The following is a 24,358-nucleotide window of genomic DNA, read 5'->3' as shown; positions in this document are numbered from 1 at the left end:
CGGGCCCCTGGCAGCCTCCCAGATTACCCATGATCGATCCTATGCTTTTGTCTGCCAAACTGATGAAGGTCTAAAAGGATTTAAACAGGGCAAAAGGTTCATTGATTCTAATTGGTGTTAGGCAATGGGAACAATAGGTTAAATGTAGATGTTAAATAAGAGCCTGGATGATAGTATAATAGCTGTTTATATCATCGTTGTTGGCATAGATATGTGTAAAGAGAGACGTGACGACGAGTTTAATCGTTGACTAGTCATTATAGTGTTGTAAATAGTCATAAGAAAATGTGTATTAAATTACAATGATATTGGCAGTCGACTAGTCACGACTATTTTAACCATTCAGTCAGCTTGTCTTCATACAATGTGTCGGGTTGAGAAACATGCGCCTTGTCTAATACTAATGTTTTAAATAGTAAACAAATCTACAGTGTTAAGTGCTCTTTTGAAACGTAGCATTTTAAGTGCTCAAAATGTGGTTGGATGGTTTGTTGTCCTGATGCAGTTGGTGAATAATAAGTTAGTTGATTATAGTTGTCTGCGTTGACTAGTTTTTGCAGCCCTATAACTGAGGTAGGAATATAGTTTATTGTACTAGTAATGAAGATGTCAGTGCGCATTACTTTGGCACACTTGGTGTGTTGAAGGCTGATTAGAAAAAAGCACTCAGAGAGTGCGTCACCCCTTCCTGAGCAGAACTAAATATTTTGAGGAACTTCATTATAGCTAAGTGAAGTTACAAAGTGTATGTTGGCTCATGGTAAAAGCTAGGACCAGGGATCAAACTGAAGTGTCATGGCTAACGCTACGAAATCTTACCTTGCCACAGCAACATGTCAAATCAACTCTTAACAACACAGTTTACAACCATAGTCACATAAATATTCATTTGTTTACCAGTGCAACTGAACTTTTATGAAGTCAAGTTTTCTGCTTTGTAGCTACTTTTCAATTGTGCAGGCTGGCAAAACCGTACCCAGAACAGCAGACCTGTATTATTGTTGGGCCCAATTATTACTACTCTTATTTTATCTATTTGCTCTCATTTGAAATATCTTTGATTGCAATGATCTCAATAGTAACAGATGGCGGCTGTAGCATTTCTGCGCTCCTACAACACACATATGCGTGAAGAAGAGGCCATAAGAGTCACTGTTGAAACCTTGATCGCCATGAATAAGACCGAGTTTTCTTTGTCCTGTTCCTGTACACAGTATTGTAATACCAACAGTGGGGTGAAAGAAGACAAATTGGAGTTGAAAGCTCTTTACAGGTCCTAAGTTAGTTTGGATAAATTCAATAAAGAAACTTATGATCAAATATATTTTCACTTATACAATTCTGCAAAGGCTCACAGAGGACGTACAGTCAGGTCTGATAAATATCAAAGGTTTATGAAAAGCTTCAAATTTTCATGCAACCACAATCATGGTGGTTTTGACTTTTTTTGCTCTACATGCAACATACTGCTTTGGGATGAGCTGCAATCTTGGAAAGCCTGTTCCATCTACGTTTTATTTTCAGGAAAGCTTACACAGTGTGCCATCAACAGCCTTGCTAACGTGTAGAAAAAACATATGGCAGAGGCCAAAGCGGCGTCGACAGGATCACCGCCACCTTGGTCCGAACAAAATCCAGATTATCCCTTATGTCGGACAGTGTGTCGCTCGAGTTTGTCCACATGGCACGGTAAATAAGCAAAGCCGACACAAACATGCAGAAAATGCAATCATAATAATCAGTCTTCATTGTAGTATTCTCTGTGCAGGAATGAGTTTCTACTTCGGCCTTTCTTAGGCATAAAAAGTTTGTTACATAACGATTTAAAAGCACAGCTAAAACTCTTTGATCCGCGAAAACCCTGGGATGGTAGTGTAAAATCCCATGGCTCCTTTTTTTCTCACTTTGGCTTCCTCTGTAAATGGTTTTAATTAACAGTGGCTCCTCATCTGAGCAGCCTGAATTACTTTGTGCAGGCAAAACGTTTCAATGGCGTACTTAAAGTAGTTATTTTATTTTGGACAAACTTTTCCTAGTCAGGTGATAAAATGCTCCATTGTTCATGGTTTTTGGACTGTGAGGAGCAACTCATTAGAGGAAACTAAATTTACTCTCTTGGCTGAAATAAAGCTGTACTGATGAAGTCCAGTGCATGGTATATTTGAAAATATATGGAAATAATTCATTTGTTTTATAGACTCTTAAATGAGCCTTGTGTTTACTTCAGAACAGCCCTGCCGTTAAGAACAAAATATCTTCTCATATACTACTGTTTACCTATTGTAAGGCAGAAAACCTGTTCCTCAGAAAGAAAGAAAAGGAGATCTGAGACCAATTCTCTGGATCATGAGAGATCAACGGATGAATTGCTGTATCTGTCGGTCATCTGAGCCAATAGTTTAAGCTCTGATCAACCCATGTTCCTAACCTCAGAAGCATTAAAATGAGCTCCACCCTGTTGCCTGGCCTCTCCCCTTGATGCAGAGTGAGAAGGTCACTTCTGCTCAGAGCAGAAGGCTCTTTTTGTGAGGAGCCCACAGCCAGGCTGCGGCTACATAACGGAGGAGAACAGAGAGAGACTAAGCAAATCAAACGTTGTGTTTGCTGTGTGTCAAGTGCTAAATGATGCTGTCTTGACATCGAAGTAAACCTGGAGAACGGCTTCATAATGAAAAAGTGCCAAATCAATGCTCTTTACATGGTAATTACAGTCTGTTATTTCCCTCTACAATTTTGATTGATGATGGGGAGCGTTCCTGTCTTCCTCGCGGGCAGCGGTGCACTTAAGCAAAGTGCCAAAACAGTTAACTGCGGAGGGCAGCATGCATGTATTATACATATATTCAAAGTATATTCTTTTATTTATGCACGTTTGAATGACGCCTTCACGTGTCGCTGGGGAAGAACTACCAATGTATTTCCCAGATGTAGAGCTAAAAATAACCCGTTTTACTTCCTTATCTTTGCGTTAAAATCTCACTCATTATTGAAGAAGTGAGTTAATAGTTACTTTGCCAGGCCTTCAGATCGTGTCTTTTGAGATGCACAAAAACTACGAAGCCTTGAACTCGGCTCACTCCATCTCACAATGTTCTGCAAATGTTGAAAAGCCATACTCTTGAGAGCTGGCTAATAAGGTTTTAATTATATGTTCCTCGGCTAAATTAATGGGTGAATATGATTTGATTAAGTCAGACGCTGTTGGATACTAATATCCAATTTATACCAACGCCAGGCATGCACAGGGGCTTCCAGCGGTTTTTGGGTTGCTTACAATCAATCAGGTAGCTGCTTGTTTGAGTTTGGGAAGCAGACTTTAAAGGTGAGGCTGCTGGTGGCTGGGTCTCATCTGTGTTTAAGCAGTTGTATTAATGTGTACTGTGTCATGTGCATGCGAGTGCCTCAATTATAATCACTCTCATGTTGTGCTGTCAATAAAGACTCATCCAGGGCGGAGAAAACAGTCATTTGAATATTCCGGGACACATCTGCAGTCACACGTTTTCCTTCTGCTGGGCACAAAACATGCTCTGAACATAATCTGATTAAATGACTATTAATGGGAGACATATCTGCTTTAAACCTGATGGGTGTTTGTCACCTGCTCCGATTCACCTCTCCGCTTAGCCACTCAAATTTGCAATATTGAGTGATCTTCTCTTGGCATTTGCTGTCAAGGGTCGCCTCTAGTCCACCACCTTAACCCATCTTCCGTAGCCACACCCATCGTCTTCTTGTTCTGAGGTACCACATCCTCGCCTCTCATTGGTTGTCTCCCTCCCATTTATTCAAAAACTCCCTATAAAAAATGTCATTGTGCAGTATTCTGTGTTTTAGTCATGAGCTGACTGGTTAAGGCATTCATGTGTGGAGACTTTAGAACTACTTCCTTTAGTCCTTGAAAACATCTGTTCAGACTGTCTGGTGGTTGATCTTAACAAAGCGGCACACTGTACTACATAAATCCGAGGGTCATGTGACACGGCATATATTTTAAAAAATTCATCGCATTTCCGAACATGGAAGCTAAATAATTGCTGCTGGGATTCGAATGGTTTTCCTGTCTACTTCCTGAAACACAGCCTTGTGACAGGAGGCCAGGTTTCCACGAGGCCTGTCCCGTGGCAGATCGCCTCTGCTACCTACTGCTGACATTCCCGTCTGTTGTTTCGCTCCTTAGATCAAAGAAAAACGGAAATGGAACACCCAAGCGAGAATTAAGCAACGTCACCAATGTGATTCACCCAATCATTTGCATATGGGCTTTTTAAGTGCTGAAGCTTTTAATACTTTGGCAGACGAGTTTTCCCACGTGACTGACTAACCCTCACAACATGACGCAGACAAAGCAAGTAGATATTTGGAGAACCATAGCCATAACTTGTGCTGCAACTTATGAAATAATATACAGACAGACTTGTTAAAACGCCCGAACCGTCATAAGCAAAGGAAGGTTTGTTTGTTCAGCTAAAAAGAAACAGCTGTGGTATTATTTATGAGCCATAAAGAGCACTGTGATCCATTTTTTTTATATTTCTCTGCCAAAGTTTATTTTCAGTGTGAATTGTTAAATAGTGGTTTAAGTGTTTATGGAAAGCCCTTATTAACCACCTCTTAACTCATTCTTGAAGCCAAGTCTCTGTTAAGAATGTCTCATTAATACACATTCAGTCAGAAATGATTCAGTAACACAAGCAGAAAGCACTTTTTCATAACCATAATCAACTCAGAGCAGCAATATTTTCTGAGGAAAGGTAGTAGTTCAAATGTGTTGCTATTCCATCATACTTCATTCTATACAAGGTTCAAATCATACGCCCCAGATATGCAAATCGATCTACAGGTCTCTGGCACGCAGAACTCGCTCAACTACTTTTTTTTTTTTTTTTTTTTTAAATATGACCTCGTTTGCTTTCTTGTGGTTTCCTCTCGTCAGTTCCACGTCATTAAGATATTTATGCAGCCATCGTGAGAATGGAGATACAATTATAGTCTACTTAGTGCTTCAAAATGATGATCTGTCATTCGACTGTTCCAATTCCAATGTTTTGTAATGTCAGGTTTTGTCTCACGGGGGTCACATAAGGACAAATCGTCGGGATCCGAACTCGGCAGCAGCACGCATGACCTTGTTTTTGAAATGGTTTGTCTGAATCATATCTGTCAGTGAGACAGATTTTCAAGATACTCTGTCTGACCTTTGGAAGTATGGTGACCCATATTGCTAACTTGCTTTCATAAACAGTCGTCTGATGAGAGAGCCATCACGGTTGAAATGAAGGCTGGATTATTTCCAGGATAACTGAGATGATTGATCAGCTAAGCCATCAAATAATATGTCTCACCTCAATAACTTCAAAGATCATATTTTAGCTGGCATGTGTCTGCTAGCATGGTGACTCAGGTATGGACGCAGTTCAGTGAAACTCTCTGGGGTGGAGGAACAGATGGTGGGATTTGGTGGTGGTCAGGACTATTTTGAAAAAAAGAAACATAGTCCAAACCGAAAGCTTGCCACTCTTCCAACACCGATTGAATGCAGCAGTGTTCCTGCTGTGATTCAATAATAGTGTGAACGTCACGGTGGAGGTCTGCACTCTCTGAGTGCTTTAGTTGAATGGTTGACTATTGCTCTTCATTTCCATGTTTCAAGTATTATGGACCATTCTGTGTACAAAATCAAACGTATGCTCAACTAATTGTAGATGTAAAGTATATGTAAACAAGTCCAATCTTTGACCATATATTCTGATTATTCCCTGGGTGTCACACAGTCTTGCTTTGTTGCACAAGTGCAACAGTGCACTCCACGTGCAAGTACATGTGAGAGTCACATTTTTTAATCTGTTTTTCTGCCTACCTGTTAATGATAACCGCTATCTACTGCACCGGCGTCACAAGGTAGTGTTCCTGCTCACCAGATTAAACACCTTGTTCAACTTCCTGCCTTACAGGTTCCATAAATGGCTTCATTCTGTGGCTACCGTAATTAAGCGTAATACACCACCAGCCTGTCAATTCACCCGTAAGACTCGAAATTAGACAAACCTATTACCAGGAATTTTCTGTTTCAGTAACAATAATTGCCTCTGCCAAGGAGTGGCGGTTATGTTTTCCCCGGCTGTGGCTTGTATCTAAACAGCACAACCTAAAAGTTGCAAATGAATTTTCATGATATTTTAAGATCGTTGGAGATAGACTAACTCAGAAGTAATAAGACTTGTGTGGTGTTCTGTGTGGCTTTAACCCTTGCTATAACCCTCAATGAAATGTTCAACTTTAATATCACTGTTTAAAAAGGTTGACACTTGACAGCAGCTGTATATGAGAAATGAGTTTGGGATGAATTTGTGTTTCCTGAGGTGGCGGCCATAATGAATTACAGATTTTACAGATGTTTATCTAATCCACTGGAGTCTTCCTTGTCTCTCGAGTAACCACGATGATGATGATGGCTGGGCATCATCACTGTTGTTTACCACTGCTGCTAATCGCATTGTAGTTTCTCAGGCGGCTCCTTCTTCCTTGTTTCGCTTTTTTTTTTTCCTGCTTCCTCTGTCATAGTTTTGACCGTGCCTCCGCCACATGGCGAAGCACCGGCATGTTCTGCCTGGTGACTGAACAGAGTCACTGTCACTACGCACCGAAAGAGCTCTGCTTCTGCGTGACACTTTCTGTCGCCCTCGACTCCTCGACTGGGGAGACAGAGAAATATAATATAAACCTGCCCGCAAATGTTGCACATTTGAACATTGATGGGACAGGTGTCCAGCATCTGCTTGTGTAAAGTAGTAACTACATCACATTTGCAGATGGGCTTGTTTAAATGCAGCCACGTTGCCTGTCGCAATTTTGAGTCTTTGGTGACTAAGGGTTTAAATGGGTATCATATGAAGCAGAGGAGAGCAGCCAAATATTGGAAAACTGGACGTAATGAAACACAGCCCCAGAGTGGAATCCCCAAAATAAATAAACTGTCTTCTGATTGTGAAGATAAAATGTGGTCTTGATAACATGTTTTTATAGCTGGTGAGTTCAGGCTCACTGCTGACCGGGGTGTAGTGGTTAAGACTCTACTTTTTCGCCCAAGCGGCACAAGTTTCAATACCACATGGGCCAACACCAGCGGCACAAGTTTCAATACCACAGGAGCCAACACCATTCTTGAATCATAGAATTTTGTTTCGTTACATTGTCTGCATGAATATACAATATATGATCTACTGTCTCGGTGCGATTCCTGCAAAAAAATCCCTTTTAAACAGATTATTTACAGTTTTGTTTCAAACTTCTACATATGAATTCTGCGACTCAAGTTTCTAACTGGTCGATAATAATGTTTAATAAACAGTAATGATCACTAACAGCTAAATCACATGCTATACGATCACATCACTGTAGTGTCTATATGCATATACTTATAGTGACTATAAGTCAACATTGTACGTCTCAGGGAAGCAGGCACAAATGCCCGAACTTATTTTGTGGGTTGTAGAGCACCTGTTGATCTCCCATCAAGCACTATTTCATATAGTAAGCAATAATGGCATAGCCATCCGTTTATAATCCCTATAGAATGACCTGTATTCACCGCTCTGTTTAGCTACCAAGAATGCTCAGGAAGCATTTGTTATGCACACTACTATCAATTATCCCAGCAACTACATCCAGGTGTGTTTGTGCATAATCAGTTCTTAGCGCTCAGAAGTACATCTTCCTCTTCTTGCACCTCAGAGCTGCCTAACATGCAGTCAGATTACTCACTGGACAATTCAGACATCCTGTCGCCGACACACTTGGCGATTACGATTATAGGCGTCCAGCTTGACATTGTTTCATAGATGTTACTGTGATGCACATGGTAAGCTGCCATCTCTGTAGATCAAAGATCGAAAGGTTTACCACTGAGCAAACTTGTAAAAGCTGCACCAGAGATCCTAGTCAAACTGGCAGAGTCACTTGATAAACTCCACTGACAAAGAAGCAGTTGGCTTGTCGAGGGTTCTCTCAGTTTCTTCCTCTTTTTCCGTATATGCTTTTGACTCATAGTATCTTTTCAAGTACTGTTGTCGGTATTTGAAAGTCTTCAATTCCACCTGGACATCGTGGGAGGCCCAACGTTGAGAGAAACAACCTTCAAGTATAGAGAGCAAAAATAATTCCTAAACAAGACGGATCAACGATTTTCTTTTTGTTCTGAGGAAAATAAAGTTACATTACTGTATTGCTTGATTACAGTTGGCGATGGAAATTAAAAATGATAATGTCCTAGTCCAGCCATTCATATCTAACATTCCTGACTAATGTGAGGTCAGTAAGCTCATGCATGGCTTCTAAGAAATGCGATGGGAATTTCCACTCTGTACCATGAGTGCAAGTAAAAAATGTCTACATTATGTGTGCTCTATTTCACCGCCTGCATGCGGGAGCGAGCACATGACCCACAACGCACTGTAACACATTTACTTCACCTGTACATCATGTTGGGGAATCACATAAAGCACTCAAAAAGCCCTTTTTAGGAAAGGCAAACGGCTGAGCTGACAAGTATTTTCATTGGAAATTAAGGTGCACAGGCTGTGCTTGACTGGCTTTCTTCACTCTGCTACTCTCCCACAGTCCGAAACACACAAAGAGTAATTGGCGACTGTAGGTGCGTGTGTTTGTCCGTCACAGTGCGGGGCATGCTTTGGTCAACCCCACCTTTTATGAGAAGTACATCATGGTTCTTTGAATGTGACTTTTGTTTAGAGGCAGCTCAAGCGAGCTTCCCTCAAAGCTTTTGTCGGCAACGTTTACCGCTGCGCTTTGTCAGTGCAGCTAATCATCTGGCTGTTGATCAGTTTAGATTCACCTCCAGGATACACACGGATGACTGGGGCAAGGATTAGGTCTTACATCGGGCTAATGCAATCACGCTAGCTGGCCAGGCTACCGTGATTGCATTAGCCCAGCTTTTTTGGCTTTTTTGGTTCTAGCTGAGGAAATAATTTGCCAGTAAAAAGAGAGCTGTGTGTTGGCAGGTATGTTGCGATATGATATGCATCCCGATACAGGAGTGGTGATGCGATACATTGCTATATATATATATTTGGATACTGTCAATTCGACAACATATTGTAATAAGAACCACATTTTTAAGGGGCAAAATCAGATGCAGGACAATATGATGTGCATGAAAACAAGTTTATTGCTATGATGTCACTCCAGTTAGACTTAGCAGCAGTAAGTATCTATGTATTAAATATTGATATAGATATCAGGTATTGCGATATGATAACCATATTTTCTTACACCCCTACAGCAGAAGTCCTTGTCGTCTGTGCTTTTAAGAAGCACGTTGTAAAGATAGATTACTGTTTGTGATCTTACCTTCAAGGAGATCAGCTGAGTGAGAGAAGGAAATATCACATTCTGCATTGATAATTTGCAAGTTTCTGAACTGTGAAACCAAATCATTTCCTGTGCAATACCTGACAGTCAGATAGAAAGTAAAACAGACAAACCTTTCTAAGATGATTTTGACAACCTATCAACCAGGCCTGTCACGATAACACATTTTGCTGGTCGATAAATTCTCCCCACATTGTTGCTGCTGTTATTGTTAGCATTATTTTCAGACCAAATTAATGTAATGGTAATGTATCAAAAGTAATGCAAGTACGCCCTTTCAAATCTGACACTTTTATTTCTGATCGTTTAATTTACGTCATTTATTAACATTTTAAATTTCAAATAGTGCAGTCCCTGCTCTTAAAACTGCTTAATATCAAGGCTGATAAATAGAATAAATTGCAACTGTTTCCTCTGGTAAGCATGAAAATAAAAGTACAAAGTCATGAAATAAATGAGGGGATGCCTGATTCAAACATAAACTGATCTTTTACAGGTAGGTAGCAAAATAAAAGAAAATGAAAAGTGCTAACTTAAGGTGTTTTATTTATCCCTCAAAAGCATCAACCTGCACTGACAGTGAGCTTATTTCTGCTGCGTTAGAATATAATGCATAACTGTCCAGCTATATTCTTTGAGTTAACTAACAGTTAGCTGTTAGCACTGCTGTGCTGTGTCTCCGCACATTTTGCAAAAGACTGTTGTTTTGCTCAGCAAATTCTAAGAGATGGAGCTTCTTTTTCGGGACCTATTGATGCCTTTTGCTTTCGCTACGGAGTCAACCACAGACGCTGTGTTTCGCGACGTATTATACTGATGACGATATTCTAAACTGCCTTATTAAGATCAAAACTAAGAGAAACCGGAATAAAAACTGAAAGGAAATCCCATGACGAAGGGGTTCTGATATTTTCCGACAACACAACACACATCAAAAACATCAAATAAGACATCGATGATTGGAAAACAACCCAATGCTTTGGCAAGCACTGCAAGTGCAGTTTATTTTTAGATGGTTTGAATCTATTTTGAGAGATGGGGAACGATACAGGGCAAACACTGAAGGACATTTAAACCTGTCAGCTCCCCTTCCTCACACCTCACTGGTCAGTGGGAAGAAGATGAAAGGTCGCGGTGTCTCTGATTAAAAGAGAATATTGCCCCGGAATCCGCACATCTATCATCTATCCACCAAGTAGGGCATTGCACCCAGTCTTCAGTCGTCCTAAATAATGAAGCACATTAGTGAGTGAATGTTCACCTCTCCAGTTAATTTGGTCATTGAGCGTGTTGTAAGTAAAGAAGGAGGACTCTTTTAAGGAAGGTAGAAGGTTGGATAAATTACAACACTAATGTCTGGCATGCTAGTCAACCGTCGATTAAGATAGTCGGTGACTTGCTAGTTAGTTTCAGCCCCGCGTATCACCCGTCATGTAACCATAGAAAACTTTTTGCAGCCTGCTTAAGTGATGGGTAAATTAACAATTGTGCTTTCCAAATATTCAGTAAGATCCTACTGGCCCATAAGAATGGGTGTATGAAAATGGCCATTCATTGGACTGATAACAGCATGGTTGACTCAGAGGTGCAGGATTTCAAAACACACCATTTCATTCTTTATTTTCCTTTTGTCATAGCGCTATAATTGAAAGCTGGGCTTTTGCCAATTAATTAAATTGGTTTCCAGAAATCCAGTGATGATGAATGAAGTTATAAATCACTAAATTGATCTGGAGGACAGGAAGGCAAACGTTTTTGAAAATCTCTTGAATTAATTGCTAAACGTTTTCCGAGTGAAAGGCTTGCTTGCATAACAAGCCCTTGAGAACGGGTGCATGTAAAGAGAACATGTGTTATGTTATGTGACGGATGATTGCCTCGCAGGATGGAAATCTTGAGGCTGAACGGTCCGTCACTACGTTTAAAGAACACCCAAACGCATGGTTAAGTGCTTTTGAACATCATCATAAAACCTTGTCGGAGAGCCATGCTGGTCTTCTCGTGATAACGCGTGCCATTAAAGCTTAGTCTGATGTCTTTTTTTCATACCTTGAGGAAGTGTCTGGCGTGTATGTCTAAAGCCAGGATGATTTTCATTTCAGCGTCCTTCATTCCTTTTGGCTGACAGCCAGAGACCTGACACCATCCACCAGGTTTAGATGTTAACTTGGACTTTGAGGCATCAGCTTCGCAAGAAAATCTAAGTGCAAAGACGATAGGATGATTCGATACTCCAAAAATCACCTATTTAGAGGAATAGAAGAAATTGCCTGTCTGACTTCAGAAACACACTGTCAAGCAAACCAGACTAGATAAACACTGCCTACTAATACAATATCTCTCCGGCAGCTTTAATGGTAAACATGTAGAGACACAGTGAAGTGCTGCTTCTTACCATAAAAAATTGAGTCAGCTCACAATTCACTCTGGAGCCTTACAACATATTTGAGTACTGTATCTTTTAAGTTTTATTGACAAATGGAGTTTTGTGAAAAAAATCTCTCACAAATATATCTAATTATTATTTCTCTTTCTGCACTGTTGGTCAATAAAGCAATGAGGAACGTCTTGATTATGACACATCTACGCATCAAGTTTTTCTTTTATTCAGTTCATGGCAGTTTTTGAGTTGCGTTTTTGCCAATTTTGAAGACATGTTACAGTGATTGATGCAGAATCTTTCTTGCCCCCATAGAAATAACTGCCGTTCACACCCGTAGTTAACTTGCAAGGATGCCATATGATCCAACTGAGACAGCAGCTCCTGTAGGAAACCTCTGGGCATTATTGTTTATTACTTTTAGTCCGATGGTGTTGGAATGAGGAACCATATCGCCAAGGCAATGGTTTGCTTCCCAATCCAAAGTTAGCCCTGAAGAAGGACCTGTAGACCTGAGTGAAAGTGGAGAGTAGGTGAGTGGAATACCTGCCGTGACAGTCTGCTTAGTGTCATGTTTCAGTTCATTGTTGTGTGATGCAGGGTCCGTTCTAAACCTAAACACATATAATTACAGTGTCGTACAGTGCTGTGATGCGCAGATCTGGTACAACTTGAACAGGAGCAAAAACTCTTGTTTGAATCATTTTCATAACTTCTTTGCAAAAGTTTGGTGGCAACGTCGCCTTATATAACTTTGCGTTGTCATGTCACCAGGGTTTCTCTTTCAAACGGCATGTGCCAATTACATGAACAAGTGACATCTCTCAGTGTTGAGATTTGCTGCGTGTACATCACTTGGAGCAAAACGTGAGCACTTGCCAAACAGGAACTAAACACATTCCTGCTGTATGACAAAGAGCTTATTCTTCATCTGATACATGGCATCAGATTATTTCAGTGGGTGTACCTGGTCTGATTAAAAGCATCAGTATGTGGTGAATGTGGAAAAACAATGGCTCACAAACGTGATGATAATCTCATTCCTTCACGGAAGACTCTTCATGTAGTTGCACTTCAGCACTGATGTCATTCAGCAGTTATTAACTGAGCAAAGTTATCAACTGGACAAAAACTGATGTATACTTTTTTTTCTTCCACAGATATTTGCATAACCTATTCAGTAAAAAATAACCTTTTCATTTTGAAAAAATGGTGGGAATAAAATGAAGCAGTGAATCATTTTAGTATAATAATACAAAAAAAAAACCATGTAAAATGTATCCCAAGAATAATGACCATTCATCAGCTTGGACATAAATGTTTCATAATATCCCATTTCCAACAGTTTTTGGCCAGCAGCAAAACAGTCAGTCAGTTATCAAATTAGTTAAATTTAATCGTGATAAATGGTCATGTATATCATTTGTGTTGAAATTGTGATACTTCTTTCCAAAATGAACAATTGGACGTCACTAAAAAAGCTGGAAGAAGATGCTGGGGATAAAGCACGTCTTGTCAATAGGAGAATCCATGTCTTTCCATCGCCCACATATTTCATACACTTTTAAACATTGTTAATCTTTGACAAAAACTTGCAAGTCATTATTTGTAATAACTCTGCTTTAATGGGTACTAAAGAAGTCTGGCTTGTGGCTTTCTAAAAGCTTCACATAAGCCCTGAAAAATGAGCTGCCATTTAATCTTGCACAAATATCTTGTATCAATTGCTCAGCCCTGCCCTCCTGGATTAAATTTTTCATGTCTTACAAGTAGCAAGGACCACATGACTCCGGCGGTGCGGCGCTTAGGCAGTGCAGCTTTCAGCCTGAATGCACATTAATGCCCAAATGAAAGTGTCAGAGAGTGCCTGCACTCTCAAGTAATACATTATCGCGTTCCTCATTTATAATTTGTATGCATGAACATCACTTTGATATGTCCTGCCAATAAGGATAATAAAAATATTCTTGGAGTGTTCTGGTCTAATAAGCCGCTGAGAACTATTAGAAAATCATTGCTCTACAGATTCCTTGAGACCAAATTCATTATTGCTAATTGGATTGAATGGTGCCCACACATTGGACCGCATTTATATATTTACATGGTATTTAAAGAGCTTAGTCTGAATGAGTCTGATATCAGGAGACTGACATGTAAGCCTTTTAAATCCTGCGGATGTTGGGTTTTTTGGGGAGTGAGGAGGAGGAGGGAAGAAAAGGAGGTCAGAAGTGAAGGTGGAGATAGAAATAAACTGTACATGGCTGTAGAATGACCCAGATTGGCCAATGAATTTCAGTGGAAAAAGGCTCATCAATAGACGTTTGTGTAGCTGAAACATTAAATATCGGTTGATATTATTCTGCCACCTTACAAAGTCTTGTCTTGCCTTTTTTAGTTAAAGGTTTGTAATGATAAACCACATTTCTTAGTGGCATTACAATCCCAAAATTCTTGAATCTTTGCAGGAAATACACTGTCCATTCCACTAATATTGGAGGTGACTTTGTGTTCTGACCAGGCTTTTGCTTGAGGGCACCATATCTTTCATCCACGGTTTTCCTACGGTAAAAAGTGGTTGCTTCGGCGCCGCCATGTTCTACTGTCAAACGTCTCGCGAGTCACAAGTGTTGCATTTTATTGCGTGGTGCCGTTCAAGTCTGCGCTGATATACCTGCCGCTGTCCCTCTTTACCTTGTGGCTGAGTGAAGTAGAAGTTATTAAGGGGCACAGACTTGAAAAAATCCTAACTGAAAGCCTGCTTCTGACATATTTAGACTTTCATTTATGTCCTAATCTAAACTGATATACCCATCTGACTCCATATGTATAAATGAATAGTGGAAAGAGAAAAGAGGACCTGCGAACTAGCTCGGCTATAATTTCCCTTTCTATATTTCCTTCTTAGTGTCAAGCAACATTTCAGCTGGTAGGAACAGCAGGGCTGTTTTAGCTCTTAAATCCCTTCCAGGAAATGAACCGTTTTAGTGTGTGTTTTCACTGCAGGAACAAGGAACTAAATCCTGTAATTCCTAGCACCTCCTAAACAAATGATGTTTGAATCAGAACGTGGAACTTCAGTTCATCATTTTAGTTATAAACACGTCTGTTTAAGAAACACTCACAAGTGATCAGTGGCTACCCAGACACAGAGTCTTATTAGATCAGGCCATGTCCAGATTAAACTTTTCAAATGTATCATTAAACTTGGAACAGATCAGTGATGAATTCAATATTTCAAATGAATTATTGTAGTTGCTCAAATTATTATGAGCTAAATTAAATTTGTGTTGTGTACTTCATGTATTAAATTCATTATTGGCAAGACATGTACGATATACTTTGTATTACTTGGGCCACATAAAATGACAATGTTTTTTTCCCCCTTACTTCACAACACATTACCTACGATGACATGAAACGTATTCTTGTTTTTCTTTTAGCAACGTGCTAGAAACATCCCAGCTCTAGCATCGCAAAGAATGACTTTCAACTGGGCTGCGATATAGTTTTTTTATTTAAGAAAAAACTAAATATATTAAGAAGTGAAACTCAAATGTCCCAATATATTGTCATTTCAATATTTTGTGGGGAAGGCATTCAATTAATTGAAGCATGTTCTAGCCACAAACTCTCACCACTCTCAACAATGAACGGCTTGTATCAAATTAAATAAATGAAGATTTGCCTTTCATTTACATAACAAAATTCATTTTATTATATTACATTGAACATGGCATCCAAGTGTTTTGGGGGGATTTTCTCTTGCATTATTTCTGTGAAGTGCTGTGCAGAAAAATAATGCTTTTCTTCTGATGGAGCTTCTAATCTGGCCGGCCTTGTGTTTCCATTTATCCTTCATATCTCTCACTATTAGTCAGTAGCTTTGCAAACTTTTGTTTCCACTCTGTTCAAATGGACATCAATGAAGGGCAAATTGGGGAATTGAATCTCTTGTAACTCTGGTCAAAGACAGTAGCAATCCATGACGGTGCTGCACACAGACTCCGCTCGCCTCGAGTCCTCTGCTGTCCTTTTTGATAGATCCATTTGGCCTCAAATGGCTCTCCGGGGACTGTTGGAGCCAGTTCATGAGCTCTAGTTGCATTTAGTCCACCCAACTTTCCGTGCTTTTGTGCTTAAAGCAAATTCTTCATCACACTTCAGCTTCAATATGAATGTACCACAGTGCATCACAGGCAGTGCTCTTGTCTTTTATCACTAGTCACTGCGTCTCCTGAGCTGTCAAGGAATCCGTAAACTCAGTATCAAGTAGAGGATTCCAAACATTTGTTAATCAAATGTGAGCCTTGCTAGAGCTTGTTGACAAAACAAAACTGTGTTGAATGTAAATGGTTGCTTGCAAGTTGGTGGCGGTTTGCAATATATTGTTATTGTATCTCTATGAAGAGATGCACATTCATGACAGTAATGTTGCAAAATCAGAGTGTACAAACTTTTACAAATATTTAGAGAATAAACTGATTTTAGATTGGAATATTGTGCATTTGCTGAAAATAGGTTGCATGCTCCCGATTTTCCTTTTGAATTGCGGTGTGGAACTGCAATGAAATTAGTAGCTCAGCTAGGTTTTTTCTGTTGTGTCTTAGTGCATAGGTCTCTGATGAAACAGGCTGTCGATCACTGAAATGTTTTGGCCCCAACCTTTTACTGGCTGAAGATGTTCCTGCACCTTGTTATTGCGCATGAATTACTTTGTGTATTCACAATAAAGTAAAGTAAATAATCCCTTGAACAATAATAATGTTAAAACTTCTACTACGCTCAAAGGTGGCAATATCGCATAGGTATCGAGATATGAATATGAATGAATATCCATGTATGAAATGTTGGCTGTATTGTTCAAACCTGCTCTATTTGCATTGTTCTTCACTTGCTTTCTGGCTGCCTGACGCTCACATTAGCACCACATCATTCAGCATCATTGAACAAATTTATTGCAATTTTTTTCTCTCTCATTTTTCTGGTTCTAAATGAATGAAAGAGCGTAGGCTTGTCTTCTTTAGCTGAGTATTATGTGTTCAAGTCAGCTGCATGAGGCTGAAGACGAGTTTTTTTTTGGTACACAATGAAGGGTTTTGTTTGGGAGCGAACAGTGACATAATGACAGAGTGAGTGTTCACAAATGAAATGGTAATATTTCATTTTTAGGCTTAAGACGCTTATTTTTTGGCTGTGTGTTTTCCTGTTAACAATAGTGAGTCTCTTCAGCATCTCGATGTGAGCTGAAATAAGTAATCAGATGTGACAGGCAGCATGGTGGAGTTGTGGTAATGCCACTGCCTCGGAGCAAGAAGGTCCCTGGTGCTAATCCAGTATGTGACAACACTGGGTTTGGAGTGAGACTGGTCTCGGTGCTTGGCGACTGAGTGGTGAAAATCAATGGACAAATGTGTAAACTGAACAGCCGTAGTGTGGGACTGGCTGGCAATAAGCAGTTATGGGATGCAACTCAGTGGAAAATTTTGCATTTTAAATAATCTATCCATATATTGTCTATCACGGCGGCAGCCGCTGTAGCAGAGAGACCAGCTTTTCTGGGGTAACAACAATAAACCAATCCAACTTGTCCTGGAGATGTTGAAACATGCCGCCGCCACCTCAACTGGCATCTCTCGAGTTGATCGATGTTCCATCTAACTTTTGGTGGTGACCAAAAGAACAATGACGATATTGCAGAAAATTATTCATATTTTCAAAGTCATTTGATAGGAAGCCTAGGGATAGTGAATCAGTGTGTGGAGTGTGGTAATTTGCTATTATAAAAAATGCAGAAGGAAATATTGAGCCATCAAAGCGCCACACTGAATGTAATCATCAACGTTTCAGTTTCCGTCTCCAACTGCCCACTCAGTTAAATAAAGATATATTTTGTCTTCCACTGCTCATCTGTACTCATTCAAAGCATGTATGGAACTTAAAGGTAGAGTCACATGTCCTTTGGTTCCTATAACAACCAGCGCATCAATGGGGAATTCTTTGTTTGGAGACCAGTGTAGCACTGGGAACCGACTTGAGACAAAACAAGCTCCAGTAGTAGTTTTTAGTCAGGCACTCCTCTAGATTATAGAGGAGTTTGGATGCCGTTGTTGTAGACAAATATATATATATATATATATATATATATAAATGACTTAGAATTGATTATCACGATTCAATTTGATTCGATTCGATCCGATCCAATCTCGATTGAGGTTAGTATTTAAACCATTTTCTGAGCTGTTGCCATAATCACATGACAAGTTACGCAATGTATTAATACTAGTATCATATTGACATTCAACAGGAAATTAATGAAGGATTCATAGTAAATGATAATAAAGATCCAGACACAGAACGCCATTATGACATTAAAAATTCACCCCAAAGATGCTGCTGTTTAATACTAATGCATTTTTATGTTATTATCAAAATGAAAAAAAAGATATTGTCAGCCACTGAAAATGTAAACAGAGTGCTGGTGACTGACTTCACAGCAACCTGACGGTCATTGCGAAGTAACAGTTCTCTGTGGTCTGCAGTACGTACGACAAGAGGTCTCACTCCTCATCAATATAGTGAGTTGTCAGACTCGCTTAAGATTGCGAAGATGTCCACTATCGCTTGTAATGCCCCCCTGACTGCTGACTGAAGCTTACTTTTCACGTTTTCTTTTACTGACCGGTGCATGTTTGGGATAACAGACGTTTGCGAGACACCATGGCGTAGTGTGGCTCTGTTGCCTGAAGCCCTCGTTTTCAACGACGGAAGACGGGCGCATATCTTTGCAAATGAAGCCCGCAATCGCTTCAGTTATTATGACAGAGCGTGCAGAATTACCCGGAAGTGGTAAAGTTCGCTCGAGTTTCATTTGTTGGCTTGGAAAGGAGCGCAGGGTGATGTCGCGTCACGTGATTCGTGAGGTCGTCAAAGGGGTTGGACTTCACCCGGAGAATATGTGTTAAAACGTAAATTAATTAATCCGATCTTTGGACCTACGAATCGACTTTATGGAATTAATGAACGATTCGATTCAGAATCAGAAAATCGATTTTTTAAACACAGTGCTTACTAGAAAGTAAGTGTACTAGAAAAGCTTACTGAGGAATGTTGTTCAAATAACAATATATATGAAAAATAAAAAAAAATCAAAGTAATTTTATGTGTAATGGTGTAAGTACTTGGTATCGGTGAGTACTCAAAAGCAAGTACTCATACACTACTTTTTTGGAAAAAACTCCAATCAACAGTCTTCCTGACTCCCTCTGTGGTGTTAAGGTGGTTCCTACAGCAACTATCGAAAACATCCTGCTCTGGAGTTGAAGCTAAATGGTTCAGAGAAATGTTTGATTTGGTTCCTGTTGTGTTAAAGTAAACTTCAATGATTTAATGTGTGGTTTCTACTGCTAGCGTGCCACCTGATGATGAAGTCAGCAGTAACACTGTGACATAAAAACAAACAAACAAAAAAATCTTTTATTACTCAATACAACTTCAAATTTCTGCATTTTCACCCTTTCAACATCTCCTGGATGTTGGAGGTGGAGCTTCATTACATGCTTGATATAAATGTTTCCTATGTCATAAATACATACATATACTGTCCCTTCAAAACATTGATTTGAAGGTTTTTTTTAATCAGGAACAAGTCAAAGTATATCTTTTTATGAATCATTTGTATTACAAGTCACTTTTAAAGCATTAATCAAAAAATGTGGTCAGAAAAAATGTAAAAAATTCTAGCACAAAACTGTAAACAGCCTGCTTATTTAGCTAACAGCTTGATCGACTGATAAACCCTGACAAAACATAACCTCAGATGGAGGTAATAGTTGCTCTTCACATTATTTTGAGACTGCCGAAAACCTTCGTCCCCACTCCCTCCTCCTTTGAGGACATTTTTTTTGGTGGTTTAACTGCTGCTTCATCTAACAAGTAGGAAGATAGGGCTAGTAATCTGATACAGCAATACACATCTGATTTACATGCAGTGCACTGTGACTCTTTCTGTGAGCAGAGGTGACTCAGGGACTGTTCTAAAAGGGCACCTGCACTCACCTCTGAAAAATCTTCCCCTTTATTAAATATAAATCAAAAGTCGGTCATAACAGCGAGGCAGTCCTTACATGAGCAGAGGTTATATTTAGAAACCTTATAGTTTCTTCGGGATGGGAAGGCCTGGCTGTGCACTTTTTAATTCCCATTATGTTGACTCTGAAATGTTGTGAGGCAGTTACAGGATCACCTGTGAAGTGCCTCGATTCAGGGAACCGACATGTCATGGTTTAATTCAGACCAGTCCGTCAGGAATTTCAGGATGTACATTCTCGTGATATCATGCCTGTAAATGACTTGACTATTTCCTCATTTTCTGTTATTCCCAAAATCGTTCTAACAGACACAACAGCACACTTCCTTCCATTGCTCCTTTTTTTAGATTAACCCTTATTGCTTTACAGTATGTCCCTCAGCAGGTGTTGCATTGTTCAACCAGGGGCCATCTGGGCAGATAATCCTTCAGAGGTGAACAAACTGAATTTGAAAAAGGTCATTGCACATTTAGTTTTACCAGCCAATTGCAGTGTGTGTGAGCGCACACCCCCTTTTTTTCCTCTTCAACCTCTTCTCACTTGGCACACCGTGTTATGAAGCGGCTTGTTTGTATTGTAAAAAGTGTCTCTGAATAGCTTGATGTCAAAATCGCTCTTAAACATTTGAACAATATAAACAGTCCGGTGTAGCAACTGATTTCTCATGAGACGAATCCGTCCATTTTTCTTGTCCTTGGTTCAAATGGGAGATACTTTGGTTTAACTGATTTGCTCTTAGAAAATGAACATGTAAACATGGGATTTGTGTGATTTTCAAATTATCTCCTTCATGGAATCCTAAATCATTTTTATATATATTAAACTGCTGTGCAAATAACATTGACTTACAAATAAAAAGTTTCTAATGTCCCCCCTGAAAATACTCGAAGCCTACTGATATTTTGAGTGAGTAAATAACAAGATCATGTTACTGCGGTTTATCTCCGTCTCTCACTTTTCCCACCGCTAGGATGCCTGGTATCATGCATTTTCATTTTGTTTTCCACTCTAGTCTGGGGATGTATTTTGAAAAATATATTTATGGTAATCCCTTGCCAGATTACAGTCATCTTTTTGTTGCTGGTTGTGTAGCAGATTTTTGAGGCTTTGTATTTGAATGGATTGTTTGATTATTTATTACATAATTCGACTTTAAAATCAACCTTTCCTCACCTACAAGATAAAATAGCGGTCTAAATGACTTAGTTGGTTAGTTTTCTTTATTGGCACACACTGAACGTTTGACCTTTGCTGTAACTGTCCAGCTCTCATAAAATTAGAATTTTCAATTGTCAGTGCTCATTTTGCATTCTGAAAAGTTTGTTTCTCCCCCAAGAAACATTTAAATTATTTTTTTTTTTTAGTTAAGTTTTTTAGTTTAGTTTAGTTATTGTATTGCATTCCTACTTTTACTTATTTACGTACTTTATTTGCATATGTTTTGCCTACTATAAAATATATACTGTAACTATATCCAAAGTAGCTTATGAAGTAATGAAGTGTCAGTGCCAACCAATTCCTGCAGTTATTATCTAAAAATAAACATTTCAAAAATGCTTGCTTGCATATTTCATTGACACATTTTCGCTTGTTAATGTTGATAGATGCTGTCAGCAGCAGTCAGACTCTCGTGGGCGGGTGAAGGCCGGCTGATATTCTTCCCCTCAACTCTTTAGCCCTCAAACACTCGACAGACACTCACTCCAGCGCACATGCAGAATGTGCTGCGCCGGTGTTAAGCATCTCTCTGCAAGTCTATGCATGTGCCCACAAGTTCATCCCATCTCTATGAAATCACTCTTGAGAAAGTCGTCTGAAGCTCAACAATTAGCCATAAATACTCATCACGAGAGGGTCATTTCTTTTCACCTTTACTGCTCTGTTTTTCCTTTTCAGCTTGTCTCCTTGTCTGCACCTCTTTATGTTGGTAGCGACAGGATTCTAAAGGACTTATGGCTTTTGAGTGTAATGGCCTGCGACAGGAAATGCATACGGGTTGCTGGCAACATGTGTCAGCGTCAAGTTATATTAACCTACATTCAAAGTGAATCCTTTCTGAATCACATAATCATAGGGAAGGCTGCCTTTTTATATTTCAGAGCACTTAAATTTTCACTGGACGCACCAGCTTGATGTGCAGTAGGGATTTTGGATTGAAACTACTAAGCTGATGCACATCGATTAACCATAACATCATGACCAACTGTTGGACATTGTGTCTCTGGCAAAACTGCATCCATCCCTCCATGGAAGTTTCATATCTATTTATTGTATCATATTTACATAGCTATTATACTTACCCATATTATATTAATATTTTTTTATTCAATTTTTTTCAAGTTTTTGTTATTTAACACACACTCGCTGTTTTAACATGTCTAATATTCCTAATAAATAATCAGACTTGTAAGGAATAATTCAACTTTTTTTGGCATTAGTAGCTGGTTGTCAGGGGAGTGTAGAGGTTGGGAGTATGTGGCACAGAGGTGGCTGAGGTCAGAGCTAATCCCTAAAAGATAATCTCCCCCTCTCTAGGGATTTGTTTTTCTCATTTGCCCTCGGCACTATAAGCTGAGTTTGGAGGTCACCTACTGTAAAGGCAACAGGTCCAACATCTAACCCGCGGTAAGGAGCCAGATGAGGGTCAAATGAAGCAAGCGGCCAAGTTTACAGGTCATTCATGCCAGTCATATAAAAGGACTTCTGGGTTTATAACAGAACCATTTTTAGATGGGGATCTTTGAAGTGGTCCATTTGGGTTTATGTCCATGTCAGTAAGCTAGATTAAAACAAATTCTCACCAAAGTGTTACAGCCAGCTTTAGTCTGTATGTTTAGTCTTATCCTGTGCTTTTTTAAATATTATCACAGATTTATCCTGAGAAGAAGAAAGGATTGAAGTTGGAAAAGTCGGTTATTTTGTGTTGAGTTTCCCATCATGTTGTGTGATCCCCTATCCCTCTGTTTGCATTCATTTTCCATTTCCCACACCTGGAAATCAACCTCAGACTTCATTTTTCTACTTGTCAGCTGAACATTCGGCAGCAGTTTTGTGGCTGTTGAGTCAGTCTCATGAAGATTGCTTGAGAATTCTGAGGAAAGAAAACTCAGTAGGTCATTCTGTTTTTTAAAAACCATTTAGATGATTAACAGTGAGGTACTTGTGTTAGAAACGCTGTTGTTTTTCAATCAACATCAGTGTTAAATGCAAACCACTTGAAGAGCAACAGGAGGCTCCTTTGAAAAAGAGCACTGGCTTCTAACACCACATCTTAGAGAACAGGTGATCCCTGCAAATGTCATGTATCATTGAGGTCTCTGCACCTTTATATTTTGTCCACTTTGGACAAAGAGGGACTGTCTTGTTGGGGCCACACCCATATTATAATTGGACAACTACTGGCGGGCAGCCAAACTGCATCCTGAGCAGGGGCCACGAGTTTGAGACCCCTGCTATAGAGTATCAGTGCTGCAGGGGGGGGAACAAAATGAAACACAATCCGTTTTTCAAACAATGTTTGTTTCTACATTCTTGCGTCAGAACCAAACAAAAGAGGGCCTGAATGTAAGTGGCTGAAATTGGCTGGTGGCTCTCCGAGCCAAAGTGAGCCACAGAATCATTAGCAGGCGACTTAATGGAGCCACTGCTTCTCAGCTTAGTTGTCAACTAATTCAGGCATCTCATCAGAAGGCCTTCCTGGTGCTAGGAAGTTCTGGAGGCTGACTTTTAAATGTAAAGAGCAAATGGGTCCTAAAGGTCAGAGGTCACTGGCAATCTAAAAGCACACCACAGGACATCACGAGAATGAATGTCAGTGTGCGTCTGTTGGACAGAAGCATTGAAGCGTGGCATGACAAGTCGATCAGTTTGTCATCTATTCGAGTGTATATAATGTATATAATGAAATTTGAAAAACTGCTCAGTAAACGCTCGCTAACACCCCTTCTACTTCTCATTATAATGATTTCTCCACTGGACTGAGAGACCTGCTGTCAGAGCTTCATTAGCAGACACAAGCCTTCAAAGACTTCAGGAATTTGGAACAGAGCCAGAGTCAATGACTGCATACTATTATTAAATACGTTATTAGTCTGGGGTAGCTGGGGAGAAAAATCTCGCTGCAGTACTGTACAGACATTGTGAACTGTTATTGTTGACGCATCAGGTATTGCAGCCTATAGCGGTTCAGCAAGTTCATCTCACAAGGAGTCAAACCCCCTGACCTCGAGTCATTGTTATTAGCTTGTAAGCTAACAAGCTGCTTCAAGAGAAGTAATTCAACATGTATATTGTCCTCGAAAATAGCTGTAAAAATTGTACTGGACTCTTTAATAAACATTTTTAATGAATTGATAAAAGACTCTTCGTGGTACAAAACGTGTGTACAAATACACTTTCATGCAGTACGACAACCTATTCGTGCAATTATTCAAACCTCCATTTCATGAATGAGATTTGTTGTATTTGGTGTGTGATTCCGCTGCAGAAAAATTTGCTT

At 39.6% G+C, this 24,358-nt stretch overlaps 1 protein-coding gene across 1 annotated transcript in view; it reads left to right on the top strand.

Annotated features, from left to right (window-relative positions):
- The window catches only part of nr3c2 (nuclear receptor subfamily 3, group C, member 2), a 60,587-nt gene that overhangs the window by 3,067 nt on the left and 33,162 nt on the right, over positions 1 to 24,358 (top strand). The window lies entirely within an intron of this gene.

Source organism: Synchiropus splendidus, chromosome 2, assembly GCF_027744825.2.
Source record: "Synchiropus splendidus isolate RoL2022-P1 chromosome 2, RoL_Sspl_1.0, whole genome shotgun sequence".
Lineage (NCBI taxonomy): Eukaryota > Metazoa > Chordata > Actinopteri > Syngnathiformes > Callionymidae > Synchiropus > Synchiropus splendidus.
Note: the sequence above shows the minus strand (reverse complement) of the source record. Positions and strands in the feature narration are given on the sequence as shown.